Source organism: Pelobates fuscus, chromosome 2 (genome assembly GCF_036172605.1).
Source record: "Pelobates fuscus isolate aPelFus1 chromosome 2, aPelFus1.pri, whole genome shotgun sequence".
In the NCBI taxonomy this organism is placed as follows: Eukaryota; Metazoa; Chordata; class Amphibia; order Anura; family Pelobatidae; genus Pelobates; species Pelobates fuscus.
This window is the reverse complement of record NC_086318.1, coordinates 49260180-49279017: the sequence shown is the minus strand read 5'-3', so window position 1 is coordinate 49279017 and position 18838 is coordinate 49260180.

Here is an 18838-nt window from a genome sequence, read left to right as displayed (position 1 = left end):
GATGCACAATATTGGTCTTAAATAGTTGAAATATTTCTCGAGGTGGCTCCCAGCTCTTCCAATCCAACTCTTTACCCTTAAATTAAATGTCCTGACTATCCCCCTAACTCTAATAACTGTTAGGAGAGGTAGTATAAACTTAAAAAAAGTTAAAATAATTGATTAATTATTTAGCTGTCTGTACTCCAGCCTGACTCCATCATATCCTGATCCAACTGCAATAAAAAAAAAATAAAAAAAAATGCATTGGCAAGATAACCTGACAAAAAAAATTAAAACAATGTGCAAAAATATGATAACAATGATGTGAAGGCTCTTCAACAAAACATAGCATGTAAACATATTTTAATTATCCTCTGGTCCTATTTAAGGGAAGTAATGGGTGGAATTGTTAATGTTAGTATTAGAGCCAGAGGGACTGGGCATTCTAATAGTATTAGGACAAGGAAGCTGAAAATCCCAAGGCACAGCTATTATTAGGGTGAATATGTAATTTCATACTTCCACCATGTTTTTTCCTGGTGTCATGAAAGCTCTGTGCTTACACTGGTAAATGACCCTGGATATTCTGAAAGTGATGGGGTACTCTCAGAAGTCAGCCGGTGACTTTTGCTAATAAATTTTTCTAGTAAGATAATTTATTATATTTGCTACAAGAGTTTTTAGGCAGCTATTGATCACAGTGTGTATATCCACAAGACCTCCCTGTAATGATATTGATGTTACAAAGTTTTGGAGTCCAGTAGCCAGATTAGAAATGTTTTCTGCCAGAGGTAGCCACTCGTTACCCAGGTGGTTGAGCCCCTTAGCCTTGAGTGGCCGTCTGGTCTTAAGCAGAGATGGGAGACTGGAACAGAAAGATGATAATTGTAGTGAGGCAAGCCGAGGTCAGTGGGAAGGAGAATCAGCAAAGTCAAAATGGTCCAAATTCAGCAACAGGTAGGAGAAACAGGAACAAGCTTGATTAGATAGTACAGGAACCACAATAATCTGGCAAAGGTACAGAGACAGTGGCTTTTACAGGCCAAGAACCAGACATCTGACCAGACACAGCTGGAGAGAGTTGTCACTGATAACCTTGACTCTACAAGCAATGGTATCAGATCTCAGGCAAATTTGCAAAAGGCAGGCTGGTGTACTGGTAAGGAAGAGGTTGAGCAGCATGTAAACCAGGGTTCAAAACCCAGCAGAGTCAGTTCCTCACACTCCCATTTCCCAGGTCACCATTTAGTTCCTTCTTTAGAAGATGGTTTTGTACACATTTGGTCGTGTGAGTACTTTAATCCCTTCAGGAAGGAGTCAATAGTGCACGTTCTGATCAAAACGAAACGTAAACAAAAACTAGAATTTGCGCTATATGTCTGTTCACCCGTAGTTCCCCTCTTTCAAATTATATGCACCCACACTTATTATATATCATTTTGTTCAGGAGAAACAGGGCTTTAATTTATCATTAACTATTCATTTATGGAACATAATTTATTATGAATAGAATTTTTTAAAAATGTGAGAAAATAAGATTTTGTTTTTAATTTGCATTTCCGTCTGACATTTTAACTGTGAATGTCATAATACTGTTAGGTTTTACTGCAAAAAAATGCACGTATTTGTAATCAGCGATAAGTCACGAGTACAACAGTACCCCCCCATTAACAGGTTTTATGTTGTTTTGGAAAGTTACAGGGTCAAATATAGAACATTCCATTTTAAAATTTAAATTTTCCAGATTAATAATGTTACCTTTGAGACGGTGTGGTAGCTAGGAATGAGAATTACCCCCCATAATGGCATAGCATTTGAAAAAGTAAACAAGCCAAGGTATTGAAAGTGGGGTATGTTGAGTCTTTTTTAGTAGCCACTTAGTCACAAACACTGGCCAAAGTTAGCGTTCATATTTGTTTTTGTGTGAAAAAAGCAAAAAACGAATATTTGGCCAGTGTTTGTTGTGACTAAGTGGCTACTAAGAAAGACTGGACATACCCCACTTGCAATACCTCAGGTTGTCTACTTTTGCAAATGGTATGCCATCATGGGGGTAATTCTCATTCCTGGGCTACCATACGCTCTCAAAGGCAACATAACCAATCTGGCAAATTTCAATGTGAAAAAAATGAAAGCCTTATATGTGACTCTCTAACTTTCCAAAACACCATAAAACCTGTACATGTGGGGTTCTGTTATTCTCGGGAGAGTTCACTAAACACAAATATTAGTGTTTTAAAACAGTAAAACATATTACAACAATAATATAGACCATAAAAGTGCAGTTCGCCCACTGGACACAATTGCACAAAATCGACAGTGCCCTGCTGACCATTGATGCTGAAAAAGCCTTTGACAGGGTCAGCTGGGCTCTGTTGAAACACACAATCCAACAGCTGGGTTTTGGACCGCGCTGGCAGGAGTGGTTAAACGCTATATACTCAAGGCCGACAGCTAGGCTAAGAATCAATGGCCAATTGTCACAACCAGTAGCTATCACAAATGGAACGAGGCAGGGATGCCCACTTTCTCCTCTCCTTTTCATACTAGTACTAGAACCGTTCCTGCAAGGGATCAAGGATAACGAACACATACAGGGTATCCGCATAGACGAACAAGAATATAAGGTCACAGCCTTTGCAGACGACCTCTTATTCACTATTTCAAACCCATCAGTAACGATATCCCACATAATAACTGAAATGGAAAATTATGGTAGAATCTCTAACTTTCAAGCTAACCTTACCAAGTGCGAACTCTTACCGCTCCACACAACAAACACAATTGATACACTGTTACAAACGAAATACAAGTTTACCTGGGCTCCCAGATCCATCAAATACTTGGGGGTGCACATACCGAACAAATTAGACTGCACGTATAAACTAAACTTCCTCCCTCTAATTGACATCATCACTAAGGACCTACTGATGTGGCACAAACCGTGCTTTGGGTGGCTTTGCAGAATTAATATCATAAAAATGAATATCCTCCCTCGTATACTCTATCTTCTACAAACGCTCCCCATTGCCATCCCACGCACATTCTTTCAAACAATTAGATCCACTCTCACGAAATTTATATGGGCACACACAACTTCCAGGTTAGCTTACACCACACTGACCAGAAGTAAAGAAAAAGGAGGAGTAAACCTCCCAGACATCGAGCGCTATCATCAAGCGACTCATTTACAACGGATATATGAATGGACTAAACCTACACAATATCTGTCATGGGCACACATTGAGAATGCAGCATCCAGGCTCTCCCTAAGAAACGTCTGTTGGTTGCGACAAACTCTCCCAAAACCCCAAGCGAAACAAAACAAAAGCCATCCTACCATAGACCCGACTCTAAAAGTTTGGCGCAAACTTCAACATTTAACAGACATCTCACCGTACCCATCACCACTGTATCCGATCACTCACAATCCCTTTTTTCAACAAGGGGATTCGGGACAATCGTTTCACCTTTATCACACAGGTTCCACACTTCACCTACGAGATGTGACACATGAAGGTGAAATTAAACCCTTAGCCCGAATCATTCCATCCTCAGCTCACATGGCTATACAACGAATGCACTACCACCAACTGACAAACTTTATCAAAACCCATAAACTACTGCCCAAAGGAGACAGACCCCTGACTAAGTTCGAGCAACTATGCTCCACACATTTGACCGCTAAAAAAGTGCTCTCCACCATGTACACTCTGATTACAGACTCACACAAACAAAGTCTCCCAGGTTACACGTCTAAATGGATAGACGAACTTGGAATAAATCTATCTTCTCAACAATGGCAAACCATTCTAAAAAAGATACACGCCTCGTCCACCTCACTCACAACTCAAGAGGGTAACTATAAAAGAGTCACCAGATGGCACTTTACGCCTGCGAAAATACACTCGATACACAGTACGTCCACGGCTCAGTGCTGGCGGTGCAACCAAGCAGAAGCACACCATGCTCACATATGGTGGCAATGCCCACAAATCGCTAAGTACTGGAACAGAATTCACACAATTGTTCAAAACATCTTTAAGACCAAATTCCCGCTGGCTCCAGAACACTACATTTTCCTCCTACCCCCACACGGACTATCGAAAACTAACGCAATTCTTTTCACTCACTTGGCCACAGCAGCTTCCCAGTTAATACCCAAAGGCTGGAAACAACCCAAACCGCCTTCCATTAGAGAGTGGATTCAAAGAGTTGAAGACACAAAACTAATGGAAGTGATAACTCAAACCAAGTTAGGGAACCATCTGAAACAGGCATGGATTTGGGGACTCTGGAATACATTCACTACAAGCAAAAAACACCCCTTGGCGGGTCGCAACCCACATCGGGGCGGGGGAGGGGTGGGGCAGGGGAGAGGAGAGGTCCGTGATGGGGGGGAGCGCAGTGGGAATAGAGACAAATGACGTAGGAGTTAGATGACTCCCCTGCTACACCATACCTGAGGAAGCCCTTTGACTAGCTGTAAACTATACCTACACCACATAATAACCTACAATGAGATAAACACAACAAGCAGTAGCCAATAACACCAATTAGATCAAGTGCAGTTCGACCATATCGTTTATTATTTGCATCATACATTGTAATTCTGTATACCATGTCTATATATATACCTTGAAGTGAGGTAGTTACATATATTGTTAAGATGACTTTATCCCATGCGTAAGAAAAACAAAACAGGACCAACCACACTATCATCTCAGCGCTGTAAACGTTTTATTATGTATTTCCAACAATGCTGTATCTTCGATGTGACAAAGTGTTATTTTATTTGAAAAACAATAAAAACTAAATATTAAAAAAAAAAAAGTGCCGTTCGCTTGTAAAAAATGCGAAAAACGTCACTTTGACTTAAAATATCATCGTTGTAATACAATTTACCAGTTTGAAACACTAATATTTGAGTCCAGCGAAGTCTCCCGAGTAAAACAGTACCCCCTATGTACAGGCTTTATGGTGTCTTGGAGAGTTACAGGGTCAAATATAGTGCTTGCAAATTAAATTCTCTGCACTTTCTCCCTGTGTTGTCAGGCATGTCAATCAAATTTTAATTAATCAAATCACATAATTACGTTAAAAGATTATTTAAATATACACGTAGAATTTTAATATATATGCATTTATAGGTATTTAAATTCTACGTGTATACTAATGTAATCTTTTATATAATTATATGTATTTATCTATATATATATATATATTTGCGGTTATTTGTATTTTATATATAGATAGATATATATAGAATGTCATTCTAAGTGTATTTTGTTACCGATATATTTATATTAATAACAAAATACAGTTAGAATGAAATTACATATGCATATATAATTTATATTACATTTTGTTTCAATATTTTATTTATTTATTTTATTATTTTATTTATTATTTTAATTATACATATTTATATATAATATATATATGTACATCTATTATATATATAATATATATACATATTATATATATGTAACGTCATTCTAAGTGTATTTTAATATTAATATATATACTTATATTAATATTAAAATACACTTTGTATGACGTTATATATAATATATATATTTAAATATATATTTAATTTATTTTTACACATGTTTTATTTTAATTTTTTTACTTTCCCACCATCAGGGGGACTGTCTGATATTTCAAACAGTCCCCCTGCTGGCAGATCCATAGCCAGCTATAGGGGGCCATGTGATCGCTCTTTGAGAGCGATCACATGGCCCCCAGGGCCTCATTTGCCGGAGGGGCGCTGCCTGGGCTGTCAGGCAGCCCTCCAGAAGAGGATCGCGGCGGAGGTGAGTACAACTCATCTCCTGGGGGCTTAAGCCGTTACGATGTACCATGCCGCCGCAACGGCTTTAAAGCCCATTTAATGCAGGACGGCATGGTACGTCGTAACGGCGTTAAGGGGTTAAGTGCTGATATTTTTTTAGCAGAAGCAAAGTTAATGGGCCAATGTCAGCTGTATCATTATTCATCAAATATCTTTACTCTACACCAGGGACCTGCGGCAAAAAATAAATAAATAAATAGGAGCATGAGCCCGAAGGTAAATGTAATAGCTTCTTCAATCTCTATTTTTGTTGGCTATTCAAATATATGCCTCTTGTATGTTAAATGATTCCATAATTTGTATTACAAGTATTACAATTTGTATCACTGAGAGAGAAATAACATCTGATATTGGCAATTTCCAGGAAACTTAGGGCTAACAATGAAAAGGTGCTAAAATCAGACCCATGCCTTTTGTGAGTTCGGTCCTTTCCTGGCAACACCCCTGCTCTATATGATTGTGTTGAGATTAGTCTTATTTGATTTAGCATTTTTACTCTATCGAGAAAGGTTTTCTTTTGTGTGCCAATTTACAAACACTTTCTCCCTCCTTTCAATTTATCGCATTGTGCATTCACTGAAGCAGAGAGTCAACAATCGCATGACATTCTTTATGCCAAAGGACCAATGGCCCATGACTCAATGATAATTAAAGGTGCATCATAAATTCATGTGCTGTAGTTTTCAAGGTCAGAGTCTCCCTCAATTTTCTGTTGCTTTAATTATCATAGTGAACAGTGCAGCGAGACAAATAGGAGGGTGATATTGATCCATTTGACTTAAGTAACACACTACAAAAAAAAACAACGGTGTAAAAAAAACAAATTAACCCACAAAAAAACTCACAAAACTCACAAAACCAGCAATTGAGGCAGAAAGCCTGTGTTAAAAAAAAAAAAAGGTGACATGTTTGCAGAGTGTGCACAAATATCTATTACAACGGAATTGCATTTACCCATAACAATATAGGCCTCGTAAATATTGTTGTTATGATTTAATAAAACTGCGAGGACAAGGCTCTTCAGGGCCACACGATAAGCTCATTGTACAGAAGCAATGAAAATCACAGCAGGATGCTACATACTTACTAGTATACTCGCACTGTAAATATTCACACTGAGAAATAAGTACACAACATACACTTACACCGGGTATAATTTACAGCTATAGAGACTGTACCTTACTCTTAACAGTGCATGTGTTATAGTACACATGAATGATGCTCAAACTCAACAGATAGCTAGCATATAAATGTTAGATTAAATAGCAATGTTGTGTTAAATGTTGACCGGTGATACTTTAAAAAAAAAAAATTTGCACAATATTAATTTTACAGTGATCCTTTACAGAAATGTATCATGCATGAAGTCTGTCAGATAGGGTCACAAACTTTATCATGGCAATTAAAAATAAAAATGTTGCCTTCTACTGTAGGTGTAAAAAGATGGATAAATACATATGGTTGTATACTCTGTACGTTTGGACATTTGTAAGGAACCTGATGCAGCTTCTTAAAAATGCCACCAGAATGTTAAGGTAATGGGCTCATATTTGCAGTTGCTGTTAAAACTCACATGGCTTATGTGTTAAGTTACGTTTGTAAGTTAGAAAAAAGTGAAAATGTATTAATACTTATTGTAATTTTATTTTCCTGGTCATATGCCAAAATTGATTTTTATTGCCAGTATCCATGGCAGCACAATAATGGGTAGCTCTGCCTTATCCCTAATTAGACAGGAACTAACTAAAATAGTTGTATAAGTACCACCCCCATCCCCTCCCTCCCTCAGTCTTGCTAGCAATATCCCAGGTTGGCCATGGCATAGGACCAGGAAAAGAAAATTATGGTAAATATGTATGCTGTAGCGGAGTACTAATTTCCCATAGACATCTCCGCTGGTATTCCAATAGTAATGTAGGAACAAGAAGTTAACCCAGGATAAACAGCATCAGTAGTAAATAAAATAATCCAGGAATATCCCATCACCTTTCCCAATAACTGGGCGACACACAGTATCAGGAGCAGGACTGCTGTTTTATTCCACATACCCTTTTATGCATCTCTCCCATGCAACCGTTCGGTTGTTTCTGCACAAATGGATGGAAGTCTGGAGGTCTCAGCTGTGTTCGCGTGGTCGAGTGTCTCATTTGGGTTCCAGATACTGGACGACCAAACACTGCTGGGCATTTGTATGGCAAGGTGGCCGCCGCCACGAGTTCGTATGCCGAAAGGCGGCCACCAAAAGAACACACAATATATTCGTATAATTGCCAATTATGCTGGTGTTAATACCAATGAGGGAGGTAAACTAGAGGCACACTTCTCTCTGGGGTGGTCTGGTTGTTTGGTAGTTTGTTCGTATGCCGAACGGAGTGGTTTTACCGAACAACCAGACGAATGCTTCATACAGTATATTGTATACAAAAAGTGAATGAGACAAAAATAACATTGTAACAAGCATATTTCGAGACAGCCTTATACAGTCCGCTACACATGCTTCTTCCCTTTTCCTGGATTTATTCATGGTAGCACAACAATGGGTAATACCTAAGCAATAACCAAGGGAGGAAAAGAAAAAAAAACAAAGACTGCAAATAATGAAATGCAAGTGCATTAAGATACCAAACCACAGTGACAACACAAAATACAGGATTTTGTCAGACAGCACACTGTTTCCATATTGATTTAAAGACCAGCTTTGACGTCTAACTAATAATGTCTGATGAAAGTATTGGCTGATGACCAAGTGACTGCTCTACATATCAGTTCTGGTGAGACTTTAGAAGCTGCTGCCAAAGAGGAGGAAAGAGCCTTAAAGGCACACTCCAGGCACCCAGACCACTTCTGCCCATTGGAGTGGTCTGGGTGCCAACTCCCACTACTATTAACCCTGCAAGTGTAATTATTGCAGTTTTTATAAACTGCAATAATTACCTTGCAGGGTTAACTCCACCTCTAGTGGCTGTCTAAAAGTCTGTATAGGATTTGATTGCTGACAGAGCATGTAGTTCTTAGACCCTTCTGCCTGAAGCTAAGGCTACCAGTAAAGCTGCCCAGAAAAAAATAAAAAGAAATGGGATCTGTGTGAAAGTGGGTGTAAAAGGGAATAAACACCACCTCCACACTGATCCCATGCACCAGGAGGGCACTTCAGCAATGCCCAAGGGCTTAATCCTAGATACTAGCAACAGAAACAAAGAAGCAGAAATTCACAAACTGAATATAATGCTGACTGGAGATAAAGACGTAGGCACCAAAGCATCCAGTGGTATGGAACAATGTAACCAGAGGGAGACCACTAAATATCTGAAGTAACAAAAAGTATCAACACAGAAATAAACTGCCTCCAAATAATAATAAATACCAAGCCAGCCTTATAAGGCTACTCCCATGCCCAAGTAAGTGAGGAGATAAAGTTACTAAACACCTAAGTGTGCAATATTCATATAGGCTTTATTAGTCCTGGTCCTTTAATGCATAGGGTGTTCGTAAATCACCAGAAAAAGTCCCAAGAGAAAGGTCACTGTCTAAATCATTGGCAGCCCTAATAATCAAAAGTAGGACAGATAAAGTAAAGTAAAGTAGAGAAAGCCTCTCTCCTTGTTAAACTTACTAAATAGGCAAAGAAGAAAAAAATTTGAAAGGAAAAACTTAAAATCATAACAAAAACGTGTATCACATAGTGCAGTGACATGCCCATGTGTGTGCAAGTTAAAAGTGACCCATAGGAAAGAACCTTATGCGCGTTTTGGTGCGTTTAGGTGCAGTATATATGCCTCTGACAAAGGTGCATATATACTGCACCGAAACGCGCGTCAGGTTCTTTCCTATGGGTCAATTTGAACTTGCACACACATGGGCACTTCATGGGAGTAGCCTTATAAGGCTAGTTCGGTATTTATTATTATTTGGAGTCACAGTTTATTTCTGTGTTGATACTTTTTGTTACTTCAGATATTTAGTGGTCTCCCTCTGGTTACATTGTTCCATACCACTGGATGCTTTGCTGCCTACGTCTTTATCTCCAGTCAGCATTATATTCAGTTTGTGAATTTTTGCTTCTTTGTTTCTGTTATCAGTAAAGCTGTCTTGATGGTGAGAAGGTGCATAGAGATCAATTCCAAAGGTTTGAATGGATGTACTTTTAGGGCCTTAAGAGCCAAAAGCAAATCCCAAGGGGGAGCAATTTGATTTGAGGTTTTACTTTCAGAACTGTTGTAAGGAATTTTGCCATATTCAAATCAAAGGCCCATTTATGGTTAGTTAAGGCTGATAGAGCTGAAACATAGACCTTGAGTGTATTATAACAGACTTTCAATCCAACCAATCCAAATAATGATAAAACAGGATAGAAATAACTTTTCCCAGCTTCCGACAAAAAATTAAGAATATATGTCTTGCCACTTTAAACAGCAATCAACATCTGGATTGTATTTTTTAAATAGAAGAAGTCCATGCCCATTTCGTGGCTAATCTGACAAACACGCATGCGTGAATGCCTCTGTGTGCCTGTTCTCTGGAAAAGAACACCGGCCCCTGCGCGTTTGCACAAATGAACGCTGGCATCTGCACATTCGCGGAAATGAACGCCCAGACCTGGATAAGGTGAAGCTACCTATTGTTGTGCTGCCATGGATACAGGCAGTACAATTTTTCTTTGCTATTTCCCAGCCTGTCGTCAGGGGGATACAAGCATTAATCTAGTAAGTCGGAAGTAGTGATTATGATGCTCAGAGTTACCCTTTAAGAGTAGTTCACTATGCTAAGGTTGAAAACAAAATAGCTGATGCTCTTATTTTTACCTCATCAATTTCAAGATGTTGGCTCCAGATGCCAAAGATCACAGTGTGGAATTGCAAAGTTACCTATCAAATTTTAATGAGAGCTCAAGCATACGGTATGGGGAGCAGTTATGTAGCGACCAGAATTAATTGGTGTGAATTTGTCAAATCTGCTTTTTCTTTTGTAATTAGCAAGATCAATAAATGTTTCAGTAAGAATGCCATTTTTGGGAGATTGACAAAGTAGTTCTAAATTGTAAATCAGTGAGGTATGGGTAAGTGGGTTTAATTGTTTTAACATAAAAATGGTTTGCTCAGTCGCCCTCACTGCAGATTATTTGGTAATAATGCTTATATGTTGGGGGATCTGCCTGGCAACTCAGGCAGGCCCCCTGCAGCCAATCCTGTCGATCCGAGTCATGTGATTGCGATGACATTGCAATCACATTACTCGGATCAGCTGGATTGCAAGAATAGCTGCAGAGGGACTGCCTGGAATACCTCAAATGAAATTTAATTTGCAATCCCTATATTTAACCTTTTAAACTCTGTACAATGGGGGATACATTTGTACATATAAAACAAACATAAAACATATGATGATTATATCATCAGTAAAAGTGCAGTTTTTGTGTGACAAATGCAAAAACGAATATGAACACTAACTTTGGCCAGGGTTCGTGACTAAATGGCTACTAAAAAATCTGTACATACCCATTTTCACTAAACTAGGTTGTCTACTTTTGCAATAATGGGACTCTAATGGGGTAATTCTCATTCCTGGGCTGCCATATGGCCTAAAAGGCAATATAACCAATCTGGCAAATGACAATGTGCAAAAACTGAAAAGGCCCTGGAACTGGAACTGGAACTGGAACTTTCGAAAACCATATAAAACCTGGACATGGTAGGTACTTTTTTACTTGTGAGACTTCACTGAGCACAATAATGCATGCAAGCATTAAAATGTAAAATGCTGATGATTTCATCGATGAAAAGGCAATTGTTTTGTGAAAAATGCAAATAACAAATATGAATGCTAACTTGAGCCAGGGTTTGTGACTAAAAACTGAAAAGAGGGAAAGCCCTATATTTGACCCTGCAACTTTCAAAAATCCCATGAAACCTCTACATGGGCGGGAGGGGGGGCTTACTGTTGCACTCATGAGATATCGCTGACTATCAATATGTGTATATTTTTTGCAGTAAAAGCTAACAGTAAAAATGCCATGCAGAACTAAGAAAATACCCAAATTTCTAAATCTTTTTTATTTTTTATTTTATTCATATACAATTTTGTTTTATATATAAATATTTGATTCAAAATGAAAGCCCTGTTTCTCCTGAACAAAATTATATATAAGAAATGTGGGTGCACTTAATATAAAAGGTAAATTATGGTTGAACAGATAACGCAAATTCCAGGTTTTGTTTTGATTAGAACTTTTACAATTGCCTAGGTCCTTAAGGGGTTAAACGTTATGTTTATCCTCATGTGCTCTTATTTGTCTTTGATTACAAATATTATAATCGTTTAAATTCCCTAAAAATAATATTGGTGATTATTTTATCAAATAGGCCATAACGTGAGTAGAAAATTGGATTTATGGTCTACTACTCAATTTCATGATAAAGGATGTTTTCCTATTTTCAAGAGGAAAGCGTGAAGTGAGCGTCCATGAAGTAATGCAGATGATGTACGTTGTATCAAATCTGTTCATGTGTTAGTGTTTGAAGTATGTTTACATGTCATTGCTTGACATGTTTCCTGAAACCACATAGGTTTACTTCCTAATAGTTCCGAGATTAACCCCTTAAGACCGCAGGACGTACTATGCCGTCCTTATTTTGGTGGCTCTAAAAGCCGCAGGACGGCATAGTACGTCCTGCGATCTTATGTACTTACCCGGTCGCCGGCGATCCCACGCCGGCGATCGCGGTATGGGGGACTTACCTGGGAGCCCAGGGAGTCCCCCTGCGTCCTCTTCAGCCGCCCAGGGCCATGTGATCGCGAGGTCCTTGCGAGGACCCCGCGATCACATGGACGGCATAGCCGTCCAAGGCATTGCCAGCAGGGGGAGTGCCTGTAATGACAGGTACTCCCCCTGCTGTCTGAAAAAAAAATTAAAAATGTTAAAACAGTGTAAAAATAAATTATATATACTTAGATCATATATATATTTATTATATATATGATCTAAGTATATATATATATACACACATATACACACATACACATAAATATGCATACACTGTCTACGTGTATTTTAATATTAATATATACATAATTATATATATATTAATATCAAAATACACGTACAATGATATTGATTAAATATATATATAATTTTCATTATATATATATTTATATATAATAAAAAATAAATAAATATATAAATACGTTAAAAAAATAAATAAAAAAATAATTAAAAAAAAATAGATAAAAAATATATAAACATGCGTAATTTCGTTCTAACTGTATTTTAAAATTAATATATATATTGATATCAAAATACATGTAGAACGAAATAATATATATATCTATATACATAAGTATATACGTATATATCACTATGTATATACCTATATATAAATAAAAATAATTTTAAAAAAATATATACATATATATACACACATATATATATACACACATATATATAATAATTCTACGCATATATTTATGTAATAATTTTACATAATTAGGTCATTTTATTAATTACAATTTGCAGGACCTGCCTGCCAACCCAGGCCAAAAGTTCAGGGAATTACATTGTCTAGCACTATATTTAACTCTGTAACTTTCCAAGACACCATGAAACCTGTACATGGGGGGTACTGTTTTACTCGGAAGACTTCGCTGAACACAAATATTAGTGTTTCAAAACAGTAAAATATATTACAACGACGATATCGTCAGTGACAGTGACATTTTTTGCATTTTTCACACACAAATGGCACTTACACTGACGATATAATTGTTGTGATACGTTTTACTGTTTTGAAACACTAATATTTGTGTTCAGCGAAGTCTCCTGAGTATAACAGTACCCCTCATGTACAGGTTTTATGGTGTTTTCAAAAGTTACAGAGTCAAATATAAGGTTTGCGTTTCAGTTTTTTCACATTAAAATTCGCCAGGTTGCCTTTGAGACCGTATGGTAGCCCAGGAATGAAAATTATCCCCATGATGGCATACCATTTGCAATAGTAGACAACCCAGGGTATTGCAAATAGGGTATGTTCAGTTTTTTTAGTAGCCACTTAGTCACAAACACTGGCCAAAATTTGCGTTCAAATTAGTTTTTTGCATTTTCAAATATTAACACTAACTTTGGCCAGTGTTTGTGACCAAGTGGCTACTAAAAAAGACTGGACATACTCAATTTGCAATACCTTAGGTTGTCTACTTTTGCAAATGGTATGCCATCATGGGGGTAATTCTTATTTCTGGGCTACCATATGGTCTCAAAGGCAACGTAACCAATCTGGCGAATTTCAATGTAAAAAAACTGAAATATGTAACACGCTATATTTGACCCTGTAACTTCCCAAAACACCATAAAACCTGTACATAGGGGGTACTGTTTTACACGCGAGACATCACTGAATACAAATATGTGTATTGTATTGCAGTAAAAGCAAACAGTATTATGACATTCACAGTTAGAATGTCACGTAGAACTAAAAAATTTAAAAAAATTCTTATTTTCTCCCATTTTTAAAATATTTTTTTCATATTAAATTATGTTCCATACCTAAATATTTGATGTTAAACGAAAGCCCCGTTTCCCCTGAATAAAATGATATATAATAATGGGGGGTGCATTTAATATGAAAGAGGTGAATTATGGTTGGACAGACATATAGCGCAAATGCCAGGTTTTGTTTACGTTTTTTTGGATCACAACTTGTACATTTGGCTGCGGTCTTAAGGGGTTAAAGTGGTTGAGCTTGTTCCATCTGAAGGCATTGGAAAGGGTGATTAACTTTACTATCATATTCTCTGCTAATTTTAGATGGTTCATGTATCAACATGTAGAAGGGGTTAAAGTTGGCTTGTTTAAGGAGGATTATGTACATTTTTCAGATAATGGAAATTATCTTTAATATAGAGTTTCAAGATATGGTTTTGGCTGTTGGGGGGCTGAATTTGGTTTGGCATTTGAGTAAAAGTCATCCAATTGGGTAGCATTTTAGACAATTGGGTGGCATTTTAGACAGTTTGGAGCGTGAAATAGAGGTGGGAAAAGGTTTAGATATTTTTGTGTAATGATTTGTATATTTCTTATACATATTACTGGTTAATTAATTGATTTGATTGTTTTTAACCCCTACCAAAGCCAGATGGAAATTTTCCGTCATGCTTGTCCTAGTGTTAAGGACGCATGACGGAATATTTTCGTCATTTGCTTAAGTTAACCCCAGATTGCGGGGTTAACGCTCCTCCGGTGTGCCTCGGTATCGCGCTGTCCCTGCAGCTGTGATCACTCTGACAGGCTGTGTTTCCGCGGTCAGTTTGAAGTGCAGGAAAAAAGAGAAATAAAGTTAAAGTTAAAGCCCACCTCCATCCACGCAATAAAAATGAACACCTTCCTTGCCCACACTGCCTACAGTGATCAAAATACAGATCACAGTATTATACAGTGATCTGATTTTTTTAACCCTTAGTGGTTCAATTTATTTAATTAATTAATGGAAATATATTTTTAAATTATATATTTTGCAAGTTGGGGTGGGTGGGAGTTATAGGAAATTGGAGAATTTACTGTTAGTGCTGCTTACTGCTAGTTAGGGTTTAAGGGTAAAAAAAAAAAACGTTTATACAAATTTTAAAAGTGTAAAAAAAGCTTTAAGAAAGTTTTTAAAAGTTAAAAAAATGTAATAAGTAAAAACAGAAGTTTAACCCCTTAAGACCGCAGCCAAATGTACAAGTTGTGATCCAAAAAAACGTAAACAAAACCTGGCATTTGCGCTATATGTCTGTCCAACCATAATTCACCTCTTTCATATTAAATGCACCCCCCATTATTATATATCATTTTATTCAGGGGAAACAGGGCTTTCGTTTAACATCAAATATTTAGGTATGGAACATAATTTAATATGAAAAAAATATTTAAAAAATGGGAGAAAATAAGATTTTTTTTAATTTTTTTAGTTCTACGTGACATTCTAACTGTGAATGTCATAATACTGTTTGCTTTTACTGCAATACAATACACATATTTGTATTCAGCGATGTCTCGCGTGTAAAACAGTACCCCCTATGTACAGGTTTTATGGTGTTTTGGGAAGTTACAGGGTCAAATATAGCGTGTTACATATTTCAGTTTTTTTACATTGAAATTCGCCAGATTGGTTACGTTGCCTTTGAGACCATATGGTAGCCCAGAAATAAGAATTACCCCCATGATGGCATACCATTTGCAAAAGTAGACAACCTAAGGTATTGCAAATTGAGTATGTCCAGTCTTTTTTAGTAGCCACTTGGTCACAAACACTGGCCAAAGTTAGTGTTAATATTTGAAAATGCAAAAAACTAATTTGAACGCAAATTTTGGCCAGTGTTTGTGACTAAGTGGCTACTAAAAAAACTGAACATACCCTATTTGCAATACCCTGGGTTGTCTACTATTGCAAATGGTATGCCATCATGGGGATAATTTTCATTCCTGGGCTACCATACGGTCTCAAAGGCAACCTGGCGAATTTTAATGTGAAAAAACTGAAACGCAAACCTTATATTTGACTCTGTAACTTTTGAAAACACCATAAAACCTGTACATGAGGGGTACTGTTATACTCAGGAGACTTCGCTGAACACAAATATTAGTGTTTCAAAACAGTAAAACGTATCACAACAATTATATCGTCAGTGTAAGTGCCATTTGTGTGTGAAAAATGCAAAAAAATTCACTGTCACTGACGATATCGTCGTTTTAATATATTTTACTGTTTTGAAACACTAATATTTGTGTTCAGCGAAGTCTTCCGAGTAAAACAGTACCCCCCATGTACAGGTTTCATGGTGTCTTGGAAAGTTACAGAGTTAAATATAGTGCTAGACAATGTAATTCCCTGAACTTTTGGCCTGGGTTGGCAGGCAGGTCCTGCAAATTGTAATTAATAAAATTACCTAATTATGTAAAATTATTACATAAATATATGCGTAGAATTATTATATATATATGTGTGTATATATATATGTGTGTATATATATGTATATAATTTTTTTTAATTATTTTTATTTATATATAGGTATATACATAGTGATATATACGTATATACTTATGTATATAGATATATATATTATTTCGTTCTACATGTATTTTGATATCAATATATATATATTAATTTTAAAATACAGTTAGAACGAAATTACGCATGTTTATATATTTTTTATCAATTTTTTTTTATTTTTTTATTATTTTTTTATTTATTTTTTTAACGTATTTATATATTTATTTATTTTTTATTATATATAAATATATATATAATGAAAATTATATATATATTTAATCAATATCATTGTACGTGTATTTTGATATTAATATATATATATATAATTATGTATATATTAATATTAAAATACACGTAGACAGTGTATGCATATTTATGTGTATGTGTGTATATGTGTGTATATATATATACTTAGATCATATATATAATAAATATATATATGATCTAAGTATATATAATTTATTTTTACACTGTTTTAACATTTATTTTTATTTTTTTCAGACAGCAGGGGGAGTACCTGTCATTACAGGCACTCCCCCTGCTGGCAATGCCTTGGACGGCTATGCCGTCCATGTGATCGCGGGGTCCTCGCAAGGATCTCGCGATCACATGGCCCTGGGCGGCTGAAGAGGACGCAGGGGGACTCCCTGGGCTCCCAGGTAAGTCCCCCATACCGCGATCGCCGGCATGGGATCGCCGGCGACCGGGTAAGTACATAAGATCGCAGGACGTACTATGCCGTCCTGCGGCTTTTAGAGCCACCAAAATAAGGACGGCATAGTACGTCCTGCGGTCTTAAGGGGTTAAAAACAAGTTGTAAAAAGTAAAAAAAGTAAACGTTTTTTTTTTTTAAATGCTCATTACCACTACACCTGTAACAAACTAGCAAAAAATTATCCAACGCTAAGGTTCAAAATATGCCTTTTGAAATCCCCAAGGGTGTATTCTTTAACAAATGGTATGCGTTTCTAGGGTAGTTTGAATAACAAACCAGCTAAACTACTCCAAAATGGAATATCGACACAGCATTAAACTTCAAAGTTAGAAAAAAAATGGAATGGTTGCGTCTCAAATGTGCCCCTTCAACATCCACATATACATGGCAAAGGTACATACGGGGGTTTTCCTATACTCAGACGAAATAGCTGAGCAACCAATTAAGTGTTATACTGCCATAGCACACATACGGTTTGCAAAATATACAGTAGAAGCTCACTGTGTGGGCCAAAAATGCAGAAAAAATGCCTATTACCACTACACTTGGTATAAAATAGCAAAAAAAAAGGTCCCACGCTAAGGTTCAAAATATGCCTTTTGAATTACCCCGGGGTGTATTCTTTAATAAATAGTATGTGTTTGTGGGGTAGTTTGAATAACCAACCAGCTAAACTACTCCAAAATGGAACATGGACACAGCATAAAACTTCAAAGTTAGAGAGAAACTGAATGGCTGTGTCTCTAATGTGCCCCTTCAACATCCATCTATATCTGGCAAAGGTACATACAGGGGTATTGCTGTACTCAGACGACACAGCTGAGCAACATATGAAGTATTATACAGCCGTAACACACATACGGTTTGCAAAATATACTGTGTAAACTCACTTTGTGAGTCAAAAAGGCAGACAAAAATGCTTATTACCACTACACTTGGTACAAGCTAGTGGAAATATTATCCCACGCTAAGGTTCAAAATATGCCTAGGATGTCTTTTTTAAGAAATGGCATGCTTTTATGGTGTAATTGGAATATATAGCCAGCCAAAGTGCGACACGGACGCATCAAAACCCTCCATGAAAATTCACACTAAAAAACCTGAACTTGTCACGTCTCTTTTACAGAACTGTAACTTCACAAAATAGTGTCTAGGTCATACATTGGGCATATTGTTTTACTCAGAAGATATAACTGAGCATAATTTGGGGAATTTTATGACAGTGGCACATATCAAGTGTAAGAAATAGTCAGCAAAAATGCAACA